Source organism: Muntiacus reevesi, chromosome 17 (genome assembly GCF_963930625.1).
Source record: "Muntiacus reevesi chromosome 17, mMunRee1.1, whole genome shotgun sequence".
Lineage (NCBI taxonomy): Eukaryota > Metazoa > Chordata > Mammalia > Artiodactyla > Cervidae > Muntiacus > Muntiacus reevesi.
Window position 1 is genome coordinate 51,864,597 of NC_089265.1, and position 25,086 is coordinate 51,889,682.

Genomic DNA, 25,086 nt, shown 5'->3' on the forward strand with positions numbered 1-25,086 from the left:
CTTTAATTTGAGGTATTGTGCCTAAAAATGATCTGTTTTCTCCCCTAGATTTTGGAGTTAAAGTAGAGAAACTTCAATGTTATGCAGAAAAGATATTGAGTAGATACTGAATATCTATACCCACTGTTTCTTTACAAGATAGGAATGTAATGCAGCCAATTTCATGTTTTCTCTCTGATTTTCTCTAATTCTAGATATTGAGTTTCATGATTAAAGTTCCTCTGGGTATGATGTTTTTAAGGGAATCTTGGTAAATCTTAAGTTTGTTGGTGTTTTAAACTACTGTAAGCAGTATTTTCTCTGTGCCACTTTCTTCTAAATTTCAAAATTCCTGCTCAATTAAATTAGAACTTGTGTTTTAGAAAGTTAAAACCTTCTCACTCAAGAGAAACTACATAGTGTTTTTGCTGTGTTGGGAAGATAAAGCCATTGAGTGCTGGTATAAATCTGTTGTTACAGAGGTCCCAGTTAGATTCAAGTTGATGATGATGATAACGCTGACGACAATGGTGGTGATAGTGAGGGTGATGATGTTGATGAAAGAGGAAGAAGGAGAAGGAAGATAAAATAATGATGCTAACTATTATAAGTGTTAACATTTGAGAACTTACTTAGGCCCTCCTTTAAATGTCTTACATGCCCTTAACATATTTGGTCTTTAAAACAATCCTATGAAGTAAGTATTATCATCATGCCCACTTTACAAGTGAAGAAACAGGTAAGTTGCCAGAGGTCACAGAACCTAAAATGTGGAGCCAGATTGCAAACCAGGTCAGTAGGTCTCTTTCACCTTGACATGTTGAATTAGGAGTTCTTGCCTCCTCTATCAACACTCAGCTGCTAGATTTCCTTGACTTTTCAAAGAACCCAGGAGTTGAATGTTAAGAATGCTAAGCCTGTCCACTGTTGTAGTTCAGATATATGTAGATAGCTCTGACACACTTCTGAGGAAAGGGGACAATGGAAGCAAGATTGTAGAGGTGTGTGTGTATCTGTGTTTGTGTCTGTGCGTGTAACAGACAGAGAGACAGAGGGAGGTTGAGATTCATAGATGAGGGTAAACTCAGGAACTGCTTAAAGCGAAAGGCAGCAGTGCTTCTACACAGAAGGACTCTGTCCTGGAATCCACCTAACGTAAGAGTCAGGAAAGTGTCTCTGCCTGGGAAGATGAAGACTAAATTGCAAAACTGAAAGAAGAAATTCAAGTGAAATTTCAAGCAGTTCTGCTGGGTGGTCCTCTCCGATGCTCATTGCAACAGAAGAGGGGGACACGAGAGGGGACAGGCACCTGCAGAGGACGGAGGGTAGAGCAGGGAGCCCCGTTGTCTTTGAGGTAGAGGATGGGTCAGCCCCACTGTCTAGGCAGCAGAAGATAACATTAGCAGCCAGGTGGCATCAGAGCAGCTCCGCACTCAGCCACCAAGCGAGGCAGGCTGAGCAGAACCACAGGAAAAACAGCTGAGGAGCAGGTGCATTGCCTCGCACTTCTCACATGAGGAAACCTTTCTTGGAGCCTGAACTGATGCCCAAGAAAGCAGAAGGCCTGAGTTCCTCTCTTTGAGAGGCAGAAATTCTTGAGTTCTCAGCCTTGGGAGTAAACTCTTCAAATGACTCGTTCTCAGACTCACAGCTCTTGGCACCCAAGGACATTTGAGTTAGCACCAAAGTAAGCAGACTCTTTTATTAGATTGCTTCCTATTATTTAGTTCTTAAGATCCCTGCTTCTGCTTCATAATTTTCTGTTATAAAGACGATCCAGGAACAAGCAAGCAGGCAAATTATGAGCCTGTGCATTTTCCCGACAAACCAGCCAACCATCTAAATGTAACTGATGATTTACTATCTTTCATGCTTTTTTCCCAACTATAGGTAAAAATTTGTTTAGACATTTAAATAGATCTGGAACACTACCATGACTTCATTCTTTCACTCATTCAGCAAGCATTTGTTGAGTGCTTACTCTATGTCAAGCAGCTGATACATACTGTGAACAAAGTTTGTAGTGTGGGGAGAGAGATCATTAACTCAGTGCATAATTAATAAGTTAATTATTAGGGTTGTTAGAAGGCACAATTGCTATGGAGAATAGAAAAAGTAGAGCAGAGTAAAAAGAATCAGGAACCACAGGCAAGGGGAGATTGCAGTAATAAATAGTATGAATAGTTTTAATTTTTATTAATGGGAAGGCTTCCCTGGTGGCTCAGATGGTAAGGAATCCTTCCACAATGTGGGAGAACGGGGTTTGATCCCTGGGTTGGGAAGATCCCCTGGAGAAGGGAGTGGCTACCGACTCCAGCATTCTTGCTTGGAGAATTCCATGGACAAAAGAGCCTGATGGGCTACAATCCATCAGGTCGCAGAGAGTCGGACACAACTGAGCAACTGATGCTCACTTTCTCACTTAGTAATGGGAACAAGTTAGAGTTGTTTAATCTGACTCACTCCCAGCCTGTCTCCAAATGGGCTGCCAACAACCCATTGTAAAGTTGTCAAGATGGGAATTTCCAGTTGGGATAATTTAGCTGGAATCATTTAACTTATTAAATGTAATCATTTAACTTTGTATATTATGGTAAAATTGATGATATGTTATAGAATTGCCTAGTCCTAGAAATTAAACAGTTTAATTATAAAACTGTTGACTGCTCTTCTCACAGGTAAGTAAAACAGATTCTGAGAGGCTGAGTGATTTGCCCCAAATCATTCAGTCATTAAATGGCATAAAGAGAAATACATCTTCATAAAAAAAAAAAAGTCTTTTTTGTAGACACAATTTTCAAATTTTCTGTAATAAGATTACTCTTCTATTTCCTATTTAATTTTTATTCCTCATTCCCACACAATCTCCAATTCACCCTCTTTCTCCCAGCCTTGGCCCTTAGTCAAGTAGGGGTGGTAGCAGAGGGGTGTGTGTGTGTGTGTGTGTGTGTGTGTGTGTGTGTGTGTGTGTGTATTCTTTGGGTGTTTCTTTACATAAGTACTGGAAAGTATGAATACATTAGTCAATCCCTTTTAAACACAAAAGCAACATATGGACACCATTCTGTACTTTCTTTTACTTAGTGGTCATTCTAAAAGAGATCCCTTAGGTATTCCCCTAAGTTCTCCTGTTCCTATCTTGCAGTGAAGGACATAATACTAGCAGTGATCTTTTCTTGGCAGAGATTGGGACTGTGGAAGAGTTCTTGAATCACAGTTTCAGTTAGAAAGGCTGCAGTTTAATTCCAGACAACAGAAACCTGACTTACAGAGACTCGAACAAACTGGCGTTTTATTTTTCTCTTATAACAAGAACTCCCCAGGCAGGTGGTTGTTGGCATCGAGTCAGTAGCTCAAAAATGAATCAGAGACCTGGATCTTGTTTTTGCATGCTACCACTCTTGAAAGTTGGCATTTATCCTCTGCTGTTGCTTTGCAATTGTAAAAAGCTATTGCACCTTTGGGCATTATCTACATTGGAGGGGCAGGGATTAAAAGGCCACTTTCTCAAGCAGCTTTCAGAAAGGAAACTCTCTCTGCCAGGCCTCCCGTTATACCCCAGAAATGATTGGCTCTATCTGAGTCACGTGCCCACTTCTAGACCAATCACAAGCCAAGAGTAATAATGTCACTTTGGCCCATATAAACCCATCAACCCTAGGAGCTGATGGTGGGATCCTAACCTCCCAGAGATCCAGGGTGGCTTTTGTTTTGTTTTGTTATACCTCTTCCTGACCAAAGTGCTTCCCAGGTGGCACAGTGGTAACGAATCCACCTGTCAGTGCAGGAGATGCAAGAGACATGAGTTTGATCCCTAGATTGGGAAGATTCTCTGGAAGAGGAAATGGCAACCCACTCTAGTGTTCTTGCCTGGGAAATGCTATGTCCAGAGGACTCTGGAGGGCTACAGTCCACAGGGTCGCAAAAAGTCAGACACAACAAAAAGTCAGACACACAAGCATGCATGTGTGAACAAAGCAGGGTTCTTTTAGCAAAAAATAAGAGGGATCAAGAATGATTATTAGGTGGGCAAAAGCCAATATCTATCTCTAGTAGTCACTGTTTATATATTTTAGATCTTAAGAAGTATGAGGTTTCTAATATTTATTGAAGTTCTATTACATCTTCTCACAACCCACTCATTGTTTCATTAGGAGTCCTTACTTTAATATATTCTTTCAAGAACATAGATTTTAAAAAATTAAAAGTAAAATTGTATGAGAACAAGAAAATGAAAACAAATGGGGGAAATTTAATTTCTTTTACTGTCTGTGATGAGAGGAAAATAGGAGTTCTGTATCTGGCTAGATTGAGAGTATGTCAGAATAAAAATCCATGCTCTATTAAGGCTATCCCAAACTACACAATACATATAGATCAAATAAATATATGCATATCCTAGCTCTGTCCTTAATATGTACTAATTGTAAAGGGAAAATTATTAACTTTACAGTAGAGAAATCTGACAGACATCACTGTAATCAAGGGACCAAAGTTAACACCATTAATAATGAGATCAGTTGAAACCCCGTGTCACCTGAAAGGATGCATGAGCAGAATAACTTGGCAAATATGTGTAACCTATATCTAATCATGAGGAAATAGCTGACAAGCCCAAATAAGAGATATTCTACACATTGACTGGCTTGCAACTATCAAAAATATCAAGGTTATGAAAGCTAAGGATAGACAAAGAGGAACTGTTACAGAGTGAGCAGAGACTAAAACTCAGTGACAGCTAAATGCAATGTGTGATTCTGGACTGAATCCTTTTGCTGTAAAGAACGTTATTAAAATAATTAACAAAACTGGAAAGGAGGCTGGGGAGTAGGTGGCTGGAACAGACTGATTTTAATTTCCTGATTTTGATGTTCATATTAATGGTATAGCAAGAGAGTGCCCCACAAAAGTGGGGGAAGGAGGAGGAAATATACACTAAAAGTATTTAAAAGTGATGGAACATTATGTCTGCAACTTTTTCTTGAAAAGTTTGGAAAGAACAAGGTTTTCATATCATCTTTGCAGGTTTTCTGTAAGTTTGAGATTGTTTCAAAATAAGAGCACTCCTCTTTTGTTTTCGCTTAATGATATCTAGAGATGCCTGTTCTTTATAATGACTGCATAGTATTACATTATAGGGCTTCCCAGGTGGCTCAAATGGTAAAGAATCCACCTGCAATGCAGGAGCCACAGGATATGCTTGTTCAACCCTGTGGGTCAGGAAGCTCCCCTGGGGGAAGAAATGGCAACCCACTCTAGTATTCTTGCTGGGATAACCCCACGGACAGAGGAGCTGTCTGGGCCACAGTCCACGGGGTCACAGAGAGTTGTATATGACTGAAGCGACTGAGCGTGCACACACACACACACACACACACAGTATTCTGTTACAGGGACATGACTAGTTTTCTAAAGACAGACATTCAGGTTGCTTCAATCTGAGGCTATTACATCCTATATCCTATGCTGCAATGAATATTTCCGTACCAATACTGTTTTGCTTTGCACATGTGCCACTTTATAAAATAAATATCTAGAAGTAGCAATTAACTGATTTTAAATGGAAGCCATGTTATAAGATATATATCGTTGTTTTTGTTTAGTTCCTAAGTCATGTCTGACTCTTTTGCAACCTCATGGACTGTAGCTCGCCAGGCTCCTCTGTCCAAGGGATTTCCCAGGGAAGAATACTGAAGTGGGCTTCCACTTCCTTATCCAGGGGATCTTCCAAATCTAGGGATCGACCTCTGTTTCCTGCATTGGCAGGCAGATCCTTCACCACTATCTGAGTCACTAAGGAAGCCCCAACATATATATAGTGATGTGAAAATCATTCAGTCGTGTCCGACTCTTTGTGACCCCATGGACTATACAGTCCATGGATTTCTCCAGCCAAGAATACTAGAGTGAGTAGCCATTCCCTTGTCCAGGGAATCTTCCAAACCCAGAGGTTGAACTCAGGTCTCCCGCATTGCAAACGGATTCTTTACCACCTGAGCCAGCAGGGAAGCCCAATATGTATAGTGCACAATGCAAAATGATGAAGTATTAGCTAAATGTGTTTTTTGGCTGGTTAATTTGGTTTAATAATACTTTCATTTATTGCTTCCAAAATATTTTTTGGTTCACTGCTGTAGAGTAAGTTCTATATCAATTCCAGAAACAACCCAAATCTTTTGCCTTCAAAAGGCATGAAAGTTTGAGAGATCTAGCAGGACAAATTTCATTAATTTAAAAAATTTTCCAATTTAAGATATGTCTTTATATATTGATAATTTTTAAGTGGAGGAAAAAAAGAATTAGTAATCTTTTTTGCCCTTGAGGTATATAGAAAAGTTTTGCCAATGTGGAAAGGAAACCTTTTTTAAAAATTTAGATACTTCACTAAAATTACTTATCAGCCATCATTTTACTATTAATATCATATTCATTAATATTGACATTGTTAAGTCATTTCAAGTAAGTCCAGTTAGACATTTGACACACCTATTTCTCTATTTTTTTCCTACACTTTAAGGTTACACTGTGCTTCCTTAGATGTAAGTTTTGTCAACCCACTCCTAAAAGATTGAGAACAATAGCCCATCTCTTCAAGAACAAAATATTATTTTCAAGGTTGTTTTTTCCACATCTTTTCAGAAAAGAATTCAGAAGTAAATACATTCATAAAAATGTTTCAAGCATAAGTGGAGGCCACTAAAGACACCACTCTAGGAAACTGACACTCACAGAGCTGACAAATTGCATAAATGGTCTTTTATGGATATTGATGCCAGCTGTGCAGAGAGAGGAGGCCCTCTGTCAAGAATTCATCAAGGAGATCCGCAAAATAAATAATTGTGCAAATCTCAGACTATTCTTAGCCAGCATGGTTAAGGAGCAAGTAATAACAAACAATTAAGCCTCCAATTACAAGGAAATAATTCTCTTAAGGTCAAAAAAGTAATTCCTCTAAATTGAGGACTTCAGTGAAAAAGTTTTGAGTTGGATCCAGAGTTGTAGTCCAAATTTGAAGTCAAGCTCTGATTTCTAAAAGACAGTCAAAGCCCTGGTTGCAGAAGAATGTAGTGGTTAGGAGCATGGCATTGGCTTGGAAAGGTATCTTTACAATTTTATAGTGTGAACATCACATGGGTCAATGATATACCTTCTAGGGGTTTTAGTTTCTTCAGCCATTTAAGGGAGAAAACAACATGGTTCCTCTGTCCAAGGAATTCTCCAGGCAAGAACATTGGGGTGGGTTGCCATTCCCTCCTCCAGGGCATCTTCCCAACCCAGGGATCAAACCGGGGTCTCCTGTATTGCAGGCACATTCTTTACCAGCTTAGCAGCCAGGGAAGCCCATTTCTAAGACCTAAACAAAAACCTAACGTATCTAGTCTTAAATTTGCATATGGATGTGCAGTTTGATTTTTGTTGGACATTGAGCAAGTCATTAAAGAACCTCCCTGAGCCCGCTTTTCCAGCTTTACCTATCTCCACACGTCCCCTAGTAACTTAAACTTCAGAAATGATCCCCATTAGTTCATGCTGTAGTTGCCTGTACTGTCTCACGTCTGTTCCTCTTCTATGTTCTTCATGATCAGCTCAAGGGTGACATTCACCAGAAGTGTCGTCTGGCCACTGGCTTTTCCACCTGGCCAAGTTCAGCATGCGCCTGTGTGTGTAGTAAGCTGGCTTGTGTTTGGTTTATTTAAAGTCCATACTTTTTCCCCTTCACCCTCTCCTTTTCCTCCACATCCATCCTGAAACCTTATGCAGGACAGAGGGAGCTCCCGGCTGTTTTCTTTCCATCAGTGTCCCAATTAGAGGTGAGGAGAGGTGAGGGGGGGATAGGGAGAGGTGGGGCATACAGGAAGTGAGAGATGCATGAGGATGAAGAGGCCCATTGGGGTCTGACTGTGAACTGCCTTACATATAAAGGAGTCTGTCTAAATCTTAAGGGCAAAATCTTATGGCGCCTACAAAGGGTTTTAGTAGAACAGTGGCAAGGATCTGATATTTTATTTAGGAAGATGGCCGGGTGCAGTGAAGAGGATAGATTGGAGAGATGGAAGGATGTCACAAGTGCAGATTGGACCCTGAGAACAATTCTTGCTGCAAGAATTCTACCTTCTCCTCTTCTTCGGGTTTGACAGGAGTTGGTTGGATGGTGTATAGACACAGGGCAGTGGCCTGTGTCAGGAGCGCTGGAGACTTCCAGAGCATCAGGGGGTGGGTGTCAGAATCTGTGAGGCATGAGTCAGACTCAGCAGTGCAGCCTCTCCCCAAGCTCCCCTCTCCGTCCTGCTTTCCTTTTAACAGAGAAGGTGCAGGTAACACAAAAATTCTAATGAAAAAATAGAATTCGAGAAACAAGGAAAGACAACAGATAAAGAAGGAGCATGCCTATAAAGCTAGTTACCACTTTACACATGGACTCCATGCAAATAGGGAATTCCGTCTCAGTGGTTCTAAATTTTTAGTTGTGCCATAATCACCTGAAGGACTCATTACACCAAAGAATCCATAGTTCAGATTCTGAAGGTTTAGGGTGGGGCTGGTAATTTATAACCGTGACTCAGACAGTAAAGAATCCACCTGCAATGCAGGAGACCTGGGTTTGACCCCCGAGTTGGGAAGATCCCCTAGAGGAGGGCATGGTGACCCACTCTTAGACAAGTCTTCCTCCAGGACAGAGAAGCCTGGAGGGCTACCGTTGACAGGGTCACAAAGAGTCAGACATGACTGAATGACTAAGCACACAGTACATTTACAAGTCTAACAAGATCTCATTTGAGGCCGACGCTGCTGGTCCGAGAGACACACTTTGAGAAGCTCTGTTCTGTTTTACTCTTTTTGATCCCTCTGTTACCTGCATTATTTCAACAGAAGAAGAAATAGTTATTGGAAGACTAAATAAGCTATCCCCTGCCCTAGGTAATAAGTAGAAAACAAAACTTTGGAGCTAGGTTGTGTTTGGCTGAAAAGCCCACATTTCTTCCCCCCTCATGTTCCCCTTTCCTCCACAGCCATCCTAAGACCTTATGCAGGACAGAGGGAGCTCCCAGCTATGTTCTTTCCATTGATGTCCCAATTGCCTACAGCTATTAGGAAAGAAAGAAAACTATTCCTTCTTTCTGTGTTTTGTACAATGCATACGTTCCTTCCTTGTAATTATAAAGAAGGCTCATTGTCCTGAGATATTTCTTCTGCATTATACTTTTTTCCTGAATTGTTATAAGCACCAACAATAAATTTTGCCCCAAACAGGAGTCGATAACCCTCCTGAATTTCCAAAATTATCTCTTCAATATAGTTCTCTTTTAAAATGGAAGTATAGTTGATTTATAATATTGCATTCATCTCGGGTGTACAGAAAAGTGATTCAATTATATATCTCGGTATAGTTCTTATTGACATAGTTTAATATTCCTTGAATCTAGCTAGCATTTTTGTCTCTGTATTTTATAATAAATCATCAAAATTTAATTTCATAAATCTAAATTTAAAAAATCTAATGTATTCTTCCTCTTCCCCTCGCTGTCTCCTTTTCTTTTCCCTTTTTCTTCCTTTCATTTCCCCCTTTTCATGCCTCCCCACTCCTCTTGTTTTTCATCAGGTAGGGCCGAGCAAGGCAGATAGAGTGGGGGAGAGAGTAACTCAGCTTGGGATGTTAAAACTCCAGTGAAGTGAGGAAGGTTCCACACTGGGTCCTGATGGGTGGCCCCATATGTGACATTGCCAAATTTAGCAAAAAAAAATGGAAGGCTAGTTAAATTTGAATTTCAGTTAATCAATGAATTATTAACATTTTTAGTGTAAGCTTATTTGCCACAACATTTGGAACACACACTTAAGAAAATTGCTTATCTGAAATTTGAATTTAACTAAATGTCCTTTATTTTATCTGCCAAGCCTACCAGTGTGAGATGTCAGAACCCAAATATCAGGGATGAGAATGGCATGAACATGGGGGAAGGGCCAGTAGGGACCACAGCTTAGAACAGACTGTCAGCCAGATGAGTTGACAAGGATGCTCCTAAAAGAGAAGGAAGATGGCCCAAGAGATTGCTTATTAAGATTGATGCTTACTGTGAATGATGTTGTGGATGGGAGCTACAAAGTTGAAAAGGAGAAAACTAAAATGAGTCCTATATTGTAGGATTGGTATTGGAGATGCAAGTGTGAATTCATGGTTGATCATTTGAAAATGTCACATATGTTGGCTTTATATGCATAGACTGTCACTGGAATATGCATACAAAAGTGCAGCCATATTTACCTTAGGGAGAAGTGAGTGGTTGGGGCAATAGATGGAAAATTACTTTTCTTTATATTTCCTTTGCTACTTTTTAAATTTTATGCCACGTGCTCATATTACCTGCCCTGGACAGTATTTTTGTAGCTAGTTAAACATTTAAAAATAAAATTAGATCTATTTCAAGCCTGAATATTAGAGGTGACCAAGAACTTAGAGGTTTGTCTAGCCAAATTCATGAATTTAAGATGGTATAACTGAAGACAAAAACAGTTAAGTGAACTTCACATTCTTTTTCATGTTCTTTCCCAATATCTCAGGATACTGAATATATTTCCCTGTGTTCTACAGTACGATCTTGTTGCTTACCCATTCTATATATAATAGTTTGCATCTGTTGGCAACCACAAATCTGTTCTCTGTGTCTGTGAATCTGTTTCTTTTTCGTAGATAAGTTCTTGTCATATTTTAGATTCTACATACAAGCGATATCATATGGTACTTGTCTTTCTCTGTCTGACTTACTTCACTCAGCTTGATAATCTCCATATGCATCCAAACCGCTGTAAATGGCATTATTTCATTCTTTTCATAGCTGAGTAGTATTCCGTCTTATATATGTACCACACCTTCTTTATCTATTCTTCCACGAATGGACATTTAGGTCATTTCCTTGGGTATTGTAAATAGTGTTGTTAAGAACATGGGGGTGTACTTATCTTTTTAATTATAGTTTTGTCTGGATCTATGCCAAGGAGTGGGATGGCTGGATCATACACAACTCTATTTTCAGTTTCTTGAGGAACCTCCATGCTGTTTTCATAGTGGCTGTACCAACTTTCAGCCACCAACAGTGTGGGAGGGTTCCCTTTTCTCCACACCCTCTTCAGCATTTGTTATTTGTAGATCTTTTAATGGCGGCCATTCTGACCGGTATGAGGTGGTACCTCATTGTACAAACCACAAACTTTTCATTTGTTATGACTATATTAGCTTTATTTCATCAAATCTAGCAACTCTTTATGTTCCATAAAGAAATTTTAAAAAGTGCTATAGCTAATGGAAAGATGGAAACCACTGTGATGTGCATGCTGGTTTCAGACATGTTAAAAACATGAAAAAATACACATCTTACAATTAATGTAATATGATAGAATTTACCAAAAGGAAAAGATACAGAATATAAAAGGTTGTCCAATGGTAACCGAGAAATAAATGGGCATAAGTGAAGAAAATTAGGTTGACATTTAAAAACCTTACTAGAATGGGGGGGGGGGGTGGAAACATGAAGATATAATGGGAACTAAATACTTCAGTCTTTGTACAATTTGGAACAAGAAAGCATAGACAGTTTGCACACACTTGGAAGTAAACCAAAAAACATAAAATAGAATTGGAATCCTTCTGAGGAAGACATGCACTGGTGTCAAATAATTTGGCCAGAAACTGAAACCCACGCCCTGTCTTATAATGACATGTCAATGGGAGGTGGCAGATGTGCAATTCTGCATTGGACACAAAGAGGTGGGCAACCCTGGGGACCACCCAAGCGGGGTAAGGGTGGAGACCACCTCTGGGTCAGCACAGGGGTGAAGTTAAAGGGGCAAAAAGAAAGAAGAGGGTTTTATGAGGTCTGTAAATAGGTAAGTCTAAGCATGAATGCCCTAGAGAACTGTAGGCCTGTCTACTTCTTCCATTGACCCTGGTGAGATACAGAAACTGAAAAATCATGTGGTCATGTATTCAGGTAACCTCCCCCATACCATCAGCTAATCAGCACCATGTAACCAAAGTTGAATTCCGAAAGGAGGGAACCATGTCTCCGGAGGGGTGCAGAGGCTCTCCCTAGTGTCCCAGTTTGGGATGAGAGCGGTCCAAGCAGTCTATGGATCAGATCCCCCGGAGAATGAGGTTGGAGAGTAGGGTGTTCAAGAGGGAGAAAACACTTCATTGAGATGTTGAAAGAATTAAGTGAATGGCATTACCACATCTGGCATGTGGTAAGTGTTCAGTGAATATTATCTATTGTTAATATTTTTTTAAAAAGCTTTGTCAACCATAAAGTATTATACAAATACTTATATTGTATAGTCTGTTTTAAACATCATCAGGATTAGATTCTGATTCTTGACGCTCACAATCTAGACCTCTTGCAGCATGCCACATTATGCTTATTTCATGCACTGTTACTTTAAATTGAACCCTTTTTCAATAAATTGCATCATATAAACTTGTTCATAAACAATAGTTTTGTGCACGGTGTGCTGTGTATCTTTCAGATATTTCCATAATACATATGCACAATGTAATATAAGAACATAGATTTTTCTTTTAAAGAGCAAGACTTAACAGTTTCTCCTGAATTTTATTCTGTCATTTGACTACATTATATTTCTGATGTTCAATTTGTACTGAGTACATTATGGACTTCTCTAGGGAACAGAAAGAAATTTTTTAAGTAAACATAAAACGCTCTGATAAATCAAAACATGTGAATGAGATTTCTGTTAAAAAAATGTTCCACTCAGTTTTGAGACTTGAAATAGACCTCTGTCTTTAGCATAATAAAAACCATCCACCCAAATGCAACAAAAAATTATAGCATATTTGTTATAGAAATAATGCATAGGCTTATTTTTAAAGGTTAGTTCCTATATACATACAAAGGGAATCTTGCTGTAAACTAATTGTGATGAAACTTAAAACACTGTAAATTCTGTGTAGTCTGATTTAAGCTGAAAATAAGAAGTGAAAATTTTTTTAAATCCATACATAAAGACTTGCATCATCAATGAGCCATAGTGTCTCTCATGCTGAAGACTCAATTGTATTCTAAATATCACAGAATATCACCTCCATGTCAGGTCTATGTAAGTATGACGTTGCCTGGCCCACTCACAGCTCATTCCCGGTAACTAGAGTAGTGTCTGTCATTACAGGGCTCAATAAATATTTCTTAAATGAATAAATGAATGAACAATTCACATACACACTCAGTGATTTAAGAAATCCCAATCATCAGGAGATTGGGATCAGCAGATGCAAACTATTATATACAGAATGGGTAAACAAAAAGATCCTTCTCTATAACACAAGAAACTATATTCAATATCCTCTGATAAACTATGATGGAAAAGAATATGAAAAAGAATATATATATATGTATAACTGAGTCACTTTGCTATACAGCAGAAATTAACCAACATTGTAAATCAATTATATACTTCAATAAAATTACACACATATATATATATCTCCTGATTACTGATTATCAAAATACCAAATATAAAAACAGATCATTAGGGAATGATAATTTAATATATGAAAAAGTCCCATGAGCTTACAAGTTTGGCACAGGTCAAAGGGCAGCAGGGGCACAGAGGTCTGGAAATGTCAACTCAGCCAGCTAACCAATTAGATTTAGGAAGCCACACAGCTAAGCCATTTACCTTCTCTGGTTTCAGTTTCTTCACCCCTAAACTGAAGGGCAGACAGACTAGAAATATGATTCTGAAGACTCTTCCAATTCTAAAATTCTGTGATGCTGTAAGTATAAAAGACCCATCTCTAAAGCATTTATGAGTAGGTTTACTAATTTTTTCCTTGAGATGAAAACAGAGAAACTCGTAGCTAAATCACTATCAAAATTGGCAATGTGGTAGAGATTTCTGGGTGTCCTCCAAACCTCTTCTCCCATTCCTGGGCACAAAGTGTGACTGCATTTCCCATTCTTCCTCTGCAGTGTAGCGTGGCCAGGTGCCCACGTGTCCGCATCTGAAGGATAGAACATTAAGAAGTGGCGTGCACCACTCTGAACCATGGCTCAGAAAACCATCCTCACATGCTCTGCCACTCCCTTCCCCTTCCTGATGTCTGGAATCGTGATACCCATACCCCGCACTGTGCCTCAGATGCATGTGTAGAGAGTCACCATCAGTCTGAGCTCTGAAAAACTCTGTGGAGTAGAATATCTACTCACTTTCTTACCCTGAAATGTTGGAAGACAATTCTCCATGGGTCTTTCATGTTTCTCCATGTCCTGTGAACAGAAGCACTGGCACTAGTTTTTTCAGGCTATCTTTCCAAGATGTAAAGATAGTGAACAGCCTCAGAAGATGGAAATAGTGTCACCCATAAAAGCAAAGCACAGGTTGCTTTAATTTAATATAATATCTCCCTCTGGGGCAAAGAGCATCTTTGCTTGCAACTCACTATGAAAGATGCACATTCCCTAAGCTGAAGGATTCTTTCCTTGACTCAGACTCACTCTGTGTGCAGCGTTCACCTGGGTCACTTCACATTGCCCCGTGGGACCTGGAGAACATGGAAAAATGACACAAACATGAAGCTCACACTGCTTTTTGTGGCATGAGCAATCAAGTCATTTGTCCCTGACCTGGGCGTTTTGTGTCTTCTGCCAGCTTCCAGAAATCTGTGGTAGGCTAACTGGTGAGCATGTGAATAGAGTAGGATCTCAGACTTTCACAGTTTTTGATACTTACTTATCTTAGAAAAAAACCTGAAGTCTTATGGGAGCAAGCCATTACATTTTGGGCTTGTTGTGGGGTTTTTTTTTTCTAATTTTAATTAATACAGCAGCAGTCACTTTCCTACTGAAAAATCAACAAGAAATTAGAATAAATTCCCAGGTGGTGCAAGTGGTAAAGAGCCTGCCTGCCAATGCAGGTAGATGTAAGAGATGTGGGTTTGATCCCTGGGCTGAGAATATCTCCTAGAGAAGGGTACAACAACCCACTCCAGTATTCTTGCCTGGAGAATCCCATGGACAGAGGAGCCTGGTGGGCTACAGTCCATGGGGTTACGAGGAGTCTGACACTGACTTAGCACGCACCTTATCTTTAGTCAAATAAGATGATGAAAATAAACTATATGAGTCTGTTAGGTGAGGAATTGAATTAGGTAAATATTTTCAAAATGTGTTCAAGTAGACACTAGTCCTATCAGATAACTTGGTGAAAATAATGCACTGTATCCAAATATGTTTGCAATACACGTAATACCCTCCAGCTGGCGCTGGAGCATCAAGCGGTCGAGACCAGAATACACCACATCCAAGGTCAGGAGTGGCGGCTGCGCTTCGCTGGACTGGTGGTGTGGAGATAATCCAGGTCCAAGGTCAGAGAAACCCCTATAAGACAGTAGGCACTGGAGCAACTGTGAGGAGATACCCCATGTCCAAGGCCAAAGGAGAAGCCCCAGCAAGATGGTAGGAGGGGCGAATTCACATTTAGAATCAAATCCCATTCCTGCCAAAGACAGTCAGAGGGCTCAATCAAACCTCGTGCGCACCAGGACCCAGGGACGCCACAGAGACTGAGACAGCCTGTGTCTGAGCATCTCTGTGGAGGTCCGGGCAGACGGTGGTCTGCCACAGGCATAGAGCTCTGGGCGCAGCGGACCTGGGTGTGGCATGAGCCCTCTTGGAGGAGGTCACCATTAACCCCACCATAGAGCCCCCAGAACTCACACAGGACTGGGAAATAGACTCTCACAGCAGACCCTCGTGCACCAGGACCAGGAGAAGGGAGCAGTGACCCCACAGAGACTGCCCTGGACTTGCCCGCGGGTGTCCGGGAGTCTCCGGCGGAGGCGTGGGTCGGTGTGGTCCTGCTGCAGGGCCGGGGGCACTGACTGTAGCAGTCATGCCTGGGATCTTTTGAGCGAGGTCACCATTATCTTCATTGCCTCCGCCATAGTTTGGCCCCAGGTAAATAGCAGGGAGGGAACACAGCTCCGCCTATCAACAGAAAATTAGATTAAGGATTTACTGAGCCTGGCCCTGCCAGTCAGAGCAAGACCCAGTTTCCCCCTGAGTCAGTCTCTCCCACTAGGAAGCTTCCATAAGCCTCTAATCATTCTCCAGAGGGCAGAGTCTGAAAACCACAATCACAGAAAACTAAACAACCTAATCACATGGACCACAGCCTTGTCTAACTCAATGAAACTGTGAGCCATGCCGTGTAGGGCCACCCAAGACAGACGGGTCACGGTGGAGATTTGTGACAATTTGTGGTCCACTGGAGAAGGGAATGGAAAACCACTTCAGTATTCTTGCCTTGAGAACCCCATGAACACTATGAAAAAGCAAAAAGATAGGATACTGAAAGATGAACTCCCAGGTCAGCAGGTGCCTAACATGCTACTGGAGATCAGTGGAGAAATAACTCCAGAAACAATGAAGGGATGGAGCCAAAGCAAAAACAGTACCTAGTTGTGGATGTGACTGGTGACAGACACAAGGTCCAATGCTGTAAAGAGCAATATTGCATAGGAACCTGGAATGTTAGGTCCATGAATCAAGGCAAATTGGAAGTGGTCAAACAGGAGATAGCAAGAGTGAACGTTGACATTTTAGGAATCAGTGAACTAAAATGGACTGGAATGGATGAATTTAACTCAGATGACAATTATATCTACTACTGTGAGCAAGAATCCCTTAGAAGAAATGGAGTAGCCATCATAGTCAACAAAAGAGTCTGAAATGCAGTACTTGGATGCAGTCTCAAAAACGACAGAATGATCTCTGTTCGTTTCCAAGGCAAACCATTCAATATCATGGTAACCCAAGTCTATATCCCAACCACTAATGCTGAAGAAGCTTAAGTTGAACAATTCTATGAAGACCTACAAGACATTCTAGACCTAACACCCAAAAAAGATGTCCTTTTCATTATAGGGGACTGGAATGCAAAAGTAGGAAGTCAAGAGATACCTGGAGTAGTAGGCAAATATTGACCTTGGAGTACAGAATGAAGCAGGGCAAAGGCTAATAGAGTTTTGCCAAGAGAATGCACTGGTCATAGCAAACACCCTCTCCCAACAACACAAGAGAAGACTCTACACATGGACGTCACCAGATGGTCAATACTGAAATCAGATTAATTATATTCTTTGAAGCCAAAAATGGAGAAGCTCTATACAGTCAGCAAAAACAAGACCAGGAACTGACTGTGGCTCATATCATGAACTCATTATTGCCAAATTCAGACATAAATTGAAGAAAGTAGGGAAAACCACTAGACCATTCAGGTATGACCTAAATCAAATCCCTAAGCATAATACAGTGGAAGTGAGAAATAGATTTACGGGGCTAAATCTGATAGACAGAGTGCCTGATGAACTACGGACAGAGGTTCGTGACATTGTACAGGAGACAGGGATGAAGACCATCCCCAAGAAAAAGAAATGCAAAAAAGCAAAATGGCTGTCTGAGGAGGCCTTACAAATAGCTGTGAAAAGAAGAGAAGCAAAAAGCAAAAGAGAAAAGGGAAGATATACCCATGTGAATGCAGATTTCCAAAGAATAGCAAGGAGAGATAAGAAAGCCTTCCTCAGTGATCAGTGCAAAGAAATAGAGGAAAACAATAGAATGGGAAAGACTAGAGATCCCTTCAAGAAAATTAGAGATACCAAGGGAATATTTCATGCAAAGATGGGCTCAAAAAAGGACAGAAGTGGTATGGACCTAACAGAAGCAGAAGATATTGAGAGGGCAAGAATACACAGAAGAACTATACAAAAAAGATCTTCATGACCCAGATAATCATGATGGTGTGATCACTCACCTAGAGCCAGACATCCTGGAATGTGAAGTCAAGTGGGCCTTAGGAAGCATCACTACAAACAAAGCTAGTGGAGGTGATGGAATTCCAGTTGAGCTATTTCAAATCCTGAAAGATGATGCTGTGAAAGTGCTGCATTCAATATGTCAGCAAATTGGGAAAACTCAGCAGTGGCCACAGGACTGGAAAAGGTCAATTTTTATTGCAATCCCAAAGAAAGGCAATGCCAAAGAATGCTCACACTAACGCACAATTGCACTCATCTCAACCACTAGCAAATTAATGCTCAAAATTCTCCAACCAGGCTTCAGCAATACTTGAACCATGAACTTCCAGATGTTTAAGCTGGTTTTAGAAAAGGCAGAGGAACCAGAGATCAAATTGCCAATATCTGCTGAATCATCGAAAACGCAAGAGAGTTCCAGAAAAACATCTATTTCTGCTTTATTGAGTATGCCAAAGCCTTTGATTGTGTCGATTGGATCACAATGAACTGTGGAAAATTCTGAAAGAGATGGGAATACCAGACCACCTGACCTGCCTCTTGAGAAATCTGTATGCAGGTCAGGAAGCAACAGTTAGAACTGGACATGGAACAACAGACTGGTTCCAAATAGGAAGAGGAGTACGTCAAGGCTGTTTATTGTCACCGTGCTTATTTAACTTATATGCAGAGTACATCATGAGAAATGCTGGGCTGGAGGAAGCACAAGATGGAATCAAGATTGCCAGGAGAAATATCAATAACCTCAGATATGCAGATGACATCATCCTTATGGCAGAAAGTGAAGAAGAACTAAAGAGCCTCTTGATGAAAGTGAAAGAAGAGAGTGAAAAAGTTGGCTTAAAACTCAACATTCAGAGAACTAAGATCATGGCATCCAGTCCCATCACTTCATGGCAAATAGATGGGGAAACAGTGGAAACAGTGACTGACTTTATTTTCTTGGGCTCCAAAATCACTGCAGATGGTGATTGCAGCCATGAAATGAAAAGACGCTTACTCCTTGGAAGAAAAGTTATGACCAACCTAGATAGCATATTAAAAAGCAGAGACATTACTTTGCCAACAAAGGTCCATCTAGTCAAAGTTATCGTTTTTCCAGTGGTCATATATGGATGTGAGAGTTGGTCTATAAAGAAAGTCGAGCGCCGAAGAACTGATGCTTTTGAACTGTGGTGTTGGAGAAGACTCTTGAAAGACCCTTGGACTGCAAGGAGATCCAACCAGTCCATCCTGAAGGAGATCAGTCCTGAATATCCATTGGAAGGACTGATGCTGAAGCTGAAACTCCAAAACTTTGGCCACCTGATGTGAAGAACTGACTCATTTGAAAAGAGCCTGATGCTGGGAAAGATTGAAGGTGGAAGGAGAAGGGGACGACAGAGGATGAGATAGTTGGACAGCATCACCGACTCAACGGACATGAGTTTGGGTAAACTCCGGGAATTGGTGATGGACAGGGAGGCTTGGAGTGCTGCAGTCCATGGGGTTGCAGAGTTGGACACGACTGATCAACAGAACTGAACACAGTTTAAATTTTTTCCCCGTCCCTCCCTGGAGAGTCACAATGCACATAAGTTTATTAAAGACTCTGAGAAATCCTGTAGTAAAGAAAATTATTTGCATTATTTAGCCAGCAGTATTTCCTACATTTTTTCAGCATAACCTCTATTGACATTCTAGGAGATGAGTGTTCCGTGGAATACACAGGGGGAATGCAGGGCTAGATCTTTTCTAAAATCCTTTTGCACATCTATGATTCAAATGTCTGAAAATAAGTAAGAAACACATTGTTTCATGTATTAGACAAATGTGAACTACAATCAGTGCTTCTTAAACTCTAATGTATCCCAGGGAATCTTGTTAAATTGCAGATTCTTATTCAGAAGATCTGTGTAGTGCCTGATATTCTGGATTTCTATTGCCCAGGTGATCTCAATGTCACTGGTCCACAAACCATTTTCGAGTGGCAAGGAACTAGCAATACAAAATAATAGTCTTACTCAAGATGATTAAGGCATTAGCAAATTGGCAGATAAGGCAATGTTACTGCAAATTTTTACTATATATTTAAAGTAAGTGGTCCACACTTGTGGACAATATTAGACAATTTAGGGATGCTTTCAGAATGTCTCAAAATGACCTGATGAATTTAGGGACATGTTTACTTACTAGAACAGTGTGTCAGTGTGGGGTTCTGCATCATTGTATAGCTGATTTCCAATATGGAATTTCGAACACAGGATCAGACTCTTCAATAAAGCCGCTAACAGTTTGTGATTCAACCCAGGAGGAGGGATTTATGCGGCCAGATTTTATCTATATACTATGGACTGAAGATGACAAAAATTTTTTCCCAGAAAAATTTCTTTCTTTGTTCTGTTTTCTCCTAGCTCAGCTTTGAATGTTGTTGACCTATGTTTCAAGAATCATTTTCCCCACTCTGCTCTAACAGCTCTAAAGCAGATTTTTAAAAACAAAATATAAAGGCAAGGCATGTGAGATCAGGTGGAAAGGTTATAAGGAGATGCGCTTATAGGAGCAAAAAAAACTTAAACCATCAGTGAAGTTACTTCCAACAACGAAAATGAGAGAAAGTTTGACATGTGCTAATTAAGGAATTTGATATGTGTGAATTTGTTTCCAATTATGAGATCTGAGTCCAATAATGAATTCTTTGAACCTGTTTCCAAAGTAACATATTTGGTCCTATAATAAAATTTCATCCCAGTCTCTAAGTAAAAATAATTTGCCACCTTCATGATAGTGAGAGGGAAAATGTCAAAGAAGGTACACTGCATGCTCTCAATGGAAAAAGTAATTTAAAACACATTTAAATGATAAAGATCTGTGTAAAATGCATGATATTACATGAAATAAGAATAAAAGAAAGCGCATTGGTCCTATGAGTAGACAATAAGAAAATGAAAGCAGTTTAGTATATGGGGTAATTAAAGCTTGAGTGAATTTTTCTTTCATTTTTCTTTCTCTTAATACTGGAGTTTCACTATTGATAGACATTATGTTATTTAAAATGGGCTTCCCTGGTGGCTCAATGAGTAAAGAATTTGCCTGCAAGGCAGGAGACCAAAGTTTGATCCCTGGATCAGGAAGATCCCCTGAAGTAGAAAACGACAACCCACTCCAGTATTCCTGCCGGGAGAATTCCATGGACAGAGGAGCTTGGAAGGCTATAGTCCATGGAGGTCACAAAGAGTCAGAACTGAGGGACTAACACTTTCCCTTTTTTTCACTTGTTAAGACAGCTGATAGATCTGTAGAAACAGTACCAGTTATGTTAATGGAACTTGGAAAAACACTGTTATTTGTTTTGTTAATTTTTTTAACAGTCAATGGGAGAAATATTGAACTTTCTGCCAATGTGCTGTGTAAGACTAAACTATACATAAGGAATAGATAAGAAACAGCAGAGAATGGATGGCCCATCTAAAGTGAACTCAGCTCACTTTACAAAGGTACTTGTTTACAAAGGAGCGGTTGGTCAGGGCTTGGGGGAAGCAGCAGGGTTTAAGGCAGCTCTTTGGGTTGGAGTTTAGCAGACAGGGAACTAATGTCTCCATTGGGCTTGTCTCTGGGCCCCCTGCGGGTGGCTGAATGGAAAGGACCCCTGAAGGAAGGAGGCGTTCTGGCCGGGGAGGTCGGGGGGGGGGGGGGGGGGGGGAGGGGGGGACCAAAGAATAGATAACCTAGCATCCTGTTCCTCCTGCCGCTCACGTGCTGATGCATCCTATCCGTGGATCCCAACCAAAACCAAAAGACAAGGGAGCTGGTTGGTGTGGGTCAGCTTCCTGGGCCCAGAGTACCTGGAGGGATAAGTGAAAGAGAAGTAGAACAAAGCACTATACAGCAGGGCCGGAATGGGGTCTGTCCATTTACACATGTGTTCACATGAGGGTTCATGCTAAGTGCTTCAGGCTAACGCTTATGAAGAAAAACATGGCTAAAGGCATTTCTGAAAACCTGGAGCATTGCATAAGCATGTTTATTTCTCCTTATGTGCCAGAGTGCCCATGCTGCGTTTGCTTGGCTGAAATAAAATGTCCTAAGATATCCTGCACTCTCCTTTGCATTAATAGCAAGAGCTAATGGATCTTAAAATAAGAAGGCTCTCACTCTGACCTTTGCTTAAAAATCACTCCTGATCACACCCTTATAGCAGATTGGTGGTGGTTTAGTCACTAAGTCATGTCCAACTCTTGCGACCCCACGGACTGTATCCTGCCAGGCAAGTCCATGGGATTCTCCAGGCAAGAATACTGGAGTGGGTTGCCATTTCCTTCTCCAGGGGATCTTCCCAACCCAGGAATTGAACCTAGGAAATGGCAATCCACTCCAGTACCCTTGCCTGGAAAATCCCATGAACAGAGGAGCCTGGTAAGCTACAGTCCATGGGGTTGCAAGAGTCGGACACGACTGAGCGACTTCGCTTGCCTGCATTGCAGGCAAATTCTTTACTGACTGAGCTACGAGGGAAGCTCTAGCAGATTATACATGCATATGTGTATGTATAAATATGAAAATGAATAAATCACTTTTATTCCCTCAGGAGACTCTCCTGACTTCAAAATTAACACCCACCCCCATAAAGATACTTTACAAATTTTTTTTGCTAGAAGTGCAAATTAATGATAATGGTGATGATGATGATAGCTATCCCTTATTGAATGTTGATTATGTGTCAAATTACCTGCAGGTTAGTTACTATTATTGTCTCTTTTTTAGCATCATATGGATGAAGAACTGAGGCTAAAGGTAGTTCCTTATTTTTTGTAAGTCACATGACCAGAAATAGATGACTAGCATTTTGGGGGCCATCAGACTACAGAGCCCAAGAATTTTTGTTTATTTATTTGGCTTTTTGGGTCTTAGTTGCAGCACACAGAATCTTCAATCTTCATTGCAACATGCAGGATCTTTAGTTTCAGCATGTGAACTCTTAGTTGCGGCATGTGGGATCTAGTTTCCTGACCAGGGGTTGAATCTGGGGCCCCTGCGTTGGGAACACGTAGTCTTAACCACTGGTCCACTAGGGAAATCCTCAGAGCCCAAGATTCTAAACACTCTTGCTTCTCTCTCTGAAAATAGTGCATTATACACTTTTTTTTAATATTGAAAAAGATGACTAATGTTCCCTAAAACTTTTGCTTGAAAGCTAATCACATAAAATGCAAAAGAAAAGACATCAGAGGCAGGGTGAACCCAGGTGAAGTGTCAGCCAAGGAAGAAGGTTCTACCTTGATCTTTGTCTACTTGCAATCCCCTGCCAGTCACAGATGTTCTCTGTTCTGCACCATTCCATCTAAATTGGAATATTTGTCCTCCCCTTCCCTACATGATTGCTCTGAACACTGGTAGCTAAGTTTGATAATTCCATTGAATCTATGTTAAAGTCTTGAAAGGTGCTAATAGAATGGTTTTGCTGTAGGCCTTAAACTTATTCCATGTCAGCTTTGTTCAATGAAATTCTGAGAAATGTGATAGAATTGTGCAATGTGCATATGGCCATATTGCATCTGTCAGTGTAAACCAGCTTTACTAACATGTTAAGCTGCTTTTGTAAAACATACTGATCCACCAAACCAAATACAGAGAGCCAAGTATTATCCATGTTACTGCATAGACTTCAGTGCTCCAGATATTACAATATTATAAAGAACTAAATCATAATTCTCACTCTACTTTGGAATACCCAGGATAAATAGACAATTATACATTATTGAGCCTTGATACTTCTCCAACTCTGGATGACTTGACCAGTTTCTGTATCAGATGATAGCCCAGAAAAATATATAAAAATGGAACCCCTCAGTAAGCCAATTTAATGACTTGCTAACAACTTTGACAAAAAGGTTAACGATGAAATTAAAATATTTATGTAAAATGACATATTGAGGTTAACAGTGGAATTCAATTATCCATGCTATCCATTAGCATGGAAGGCTGAGATGTTGCTGTAAATTTCCTGAAGCTTTGACTGCCCCATAGCTTAAGCCATATTTAGCAGAAGAGATGAGAAAGAATTCACTGGCTCCAAACTGATCAGATTTGCCTCGTGGCTGTGTGCCAGCCTGTACTAGTGCAGATGTGTGAATTGTAGGCTGCCGAAGACAGTTCTGTTATATTCCTTGTTATTGCCACAGGCTAGAGGAGACTTTATCTGGGCCAGACCTGCATTTCTGAAACAGCTTCATGTAGTGGTGACACGTGTAGTAAAGTTTTTGCCACATTGGTATCTGCTCTCTTTTTCCCCAGGTTTCCTTTGGGAAGCTACTCCATGTCTTATCTCAGATCATGTGGTTGAGATGGAGCACATGACCCACATTTTGACTACCAAAGCAATGAATTTCCTTAGTTGTGTTGATTCATTCAGAGGTGGACTCACATACTGGGCCTGCCCTAACATCAAAATTCCATCCCTCTTGGGCACATTGATTGGCTTAGAGATATGGGTGTAAACCCATGTTAATCCAACAATGGTTAATTCAGAGTCTTGGAAAGGTACACCCCTCAAAAAGTCTTTTCTGCCAGAATGACTGGCACTATAATAATAATATATAATTATTATATATCATTATATATATTATTATATAATTATTATAAATATATATAATATATATAATAATAATATATAATCTTACAGTTATGGGGCACCTGTATGGAGTTTAAAAATGAAAACCATGAACATAATGTAGAAAAACTGGAGAATCTAACACCTGATAATGTTGTTTGAGCCCCTGGATCAAAATAGGTCTGAAGAAATAAGTATTGCACTTTCAGTGATATTAGTTACTTTATCCTTCTTTTTGAGATTGACTTGAGGTTTCTGTCACATGCAACAAGAGCATTCTAAATAATATGCCTCCTAACTATATTTAGTCTCATCTTCTAGTTCTTCTAGAAAAATCCTATTACTTGATCTAGCACTCCCTTGTGAAAGAACATTTAATAATGTCTCTTCAGAGCTTAGTCTGGCAGGCATGATCCAGTTGAGGTCTTGCCTTGGCTGGCTCGAGCATGTGGCTTAGCAGCATGAGGCCAGTGGGAGGAAGAACAAATAGGACTCAATGCAAGTGATTAGAAGACCATAGCCTGCTTGGGAGAGGAGAGTTGTGGCATCTGGGAACAGTGCCCTGTGGTCATTTCTAAAATCAGGAGTAAAATAAATATGGACAACTGAGGACATGAAACAAATATTTCAGAGATGTAACTCTGGGAAATCTCAGTCTCCAAAAGGAGCCATGGCAGTTCCGGGGCTCGGT